The sequence below is a fragment of the Arachis stenosperma genome, chromosome 5 (genome assembly GCF_014773155.1).
Source record: "Arachis stenosperma cultivar V10309 chromosome 5, arast.V10309.gnm1.PFL2, whole genome shotgun sequence".
Lineage (NCBI taxonomy): Eukaryota > Viridiplantae > Streptophyta > Magnoliopsida > Fabales > Fabaceae > Arachis > Arachis stenosperma.
In genome coordinates this window covers 103,894,806-103,896,653 of record NC_080381.1, presented here as the reverse complement: position 1 = coordinate 103,896,653, position 1,848 = coordinate 103,894,806, and the positions used below count along the sequence as shown (strand labels likewise).

The 1,848-nt window shown below is 35.3% G+C and overlaps 1 non-coding gene across 1 annotated transcript; it reads left to right on the top strand.

The window, feature by feature from the left end:
• Nucleotides 1–236: 236 nt before the first annotated feature.
• On the top strand, nucleotides 237–344 carry LOC130983538 (small nucleolar RNA R71). The gene has a single exon (XR_009087523.1). It is a non-coding gene; the product is annotated as a small nucleolar RNA R71 (small nucleolar RNA).
• Nucleotides 345–1,848: the final 1,504 nt, after the last annotated feature.

The following is a 1,848-nucleotide window of genomic DNA, read 5'->3' as shown; positions in this document are numbered from 1 at the left end:
AATATGGCATTCAGAGTATCAATCTCAAGAACTCCTTTCTTCTGATTTGTCCCATTGTTCACAGGATTCCTTTCAGAAGTGTACATGAATTGGTTGTTTGCAACCATTTCAATAAGCTCTTGAGCTTCTGTAGGCGTCTTCTTCAGATGAAAAGATCCTCCAGCAGAGCTATCCAAAGACATCTTGGATAGTTCAGAGAGACCATCATAGAAAATATCTATGATGCTCCATTCAGAAAGCATGTCAGAAGGACACTTTCTGATTAATTGTTTGTATCTTTCCCAAGCTTCATAGAGGGATTCTCCATCCTTCTGTCTGAAGGTTTGGACTTCCACTCTAAGCTTACTCAATTTTTTGAGGTGGAAAGAACTTTGCCAAGAAGGCATTGACTAGCTTTTCCCAAGAGTCCAGGCTTTCTTTAGGTTGAGAATCCAACCATGTTCTAGCTCTGTCTCTTACAGCAAAAGGGAATAGCATAAGTCTATAGACCTCAAGGTCTACCCCATTAGTCTTGACAGTGTCACAGATTTGCAAGAATTCAGCTAAAAACTGATGAGGATCTTCTAATGGAAGTCCATGAAACTTGCAATTCTGTTGCATTAGAGAAACTAATTGAGGCTTAAGCTCAAAGTTGTTTGCTCCAATGGCAGGGATAGAGATGCTTCTTCCATAAAAGTTGGGAGTAGGTGCAGTAAAGTCACCCAGCACCTTCCTTGCATTGTTGGCATTGTTGTTGTTTTCGGCTGCCATGGGTTCTTCTTGTTTAAAGATTTCTGTTAGGTCCTCTACAGAGAGTTGTGCCTTAGCTTCTCTTAGCTTTCGCTTCAAGGTCCTTTCAGGTTCAGGGTCAGCTTCAACAAGAATGCCTTTGTCTTTGTTCCTGCTCATATGAAAGAGAAGAGAACAAGAAATGTGGAATCCTCTATGTCACAGTATAGAAATTCCTTTAAGTGTCAGAGGAAAAGAAAAATGGAAGATAGAGGTAGAAAATTTGAACTTATCAAAGAAGATGGAGTTCGAATTTTGCATTAAGGGATAGTGTTAGTCCATAAATAGAAGGATGTGAGAAGAAGGGAAGTAATTTTCGAAAATTAAGTAAAAGATTTTAAAAACATTTTGAAAGACACTACTTGATTTTCGAAAATAAAAGTGGGAAGGAAATCAAGTGATTTTTGAAAAAGATTTTGAATTTAGAAATAAAAAGATTTGATTGAAAACTATTTTGAAAAAGATGTGATTAAAAAGATATGATTGGTTTTAAAAAGATGTGATTGAGAAGATATGATTTGAAAAACATTTTAAAAAGATATGATTTGAAAACAATTTTAAAAGATATGATTTTAGAAATTAATGACTTGCCTAACAAGAAAAGATATGATTCAAACATTAAACCTTTCTCAACAGAAAAGGCAACAAATTTGAGATGTTCAATCAAATCATTAATTGTTAGTAAGTATCTTTGAAAAAGGAAAGAAATTGATTTTGAAAACATTTGATTGAAAAGATTTGATTTGAAAAAGATTTGATTTTGAAAAACTTTGAAAACTTGAAAAAAAATTGATTTGAAAAACAAAATCTTCCCTCATGTGCCATCCTGGCGTTAAACGCCCAGAATGGTATCCATTCTGGCGTTTAACGCCCAAACTACTACCCTTTTGGGCGTTAAACGCCCAACCAGGCACCCTGGCTGGCGTTTAAACGCCAGTCTGTCCTTCTTCACTGGGCGTTTTGAACGCCCAGCTTTTTCTGTGTAATTCCTCTGCAGTATGTTCTAAATCTTCAATTCTCTGTATTATTAACTTGAAAAGACACAAATTAAAAATATTTTTGGATTTTTAATAATGAGGA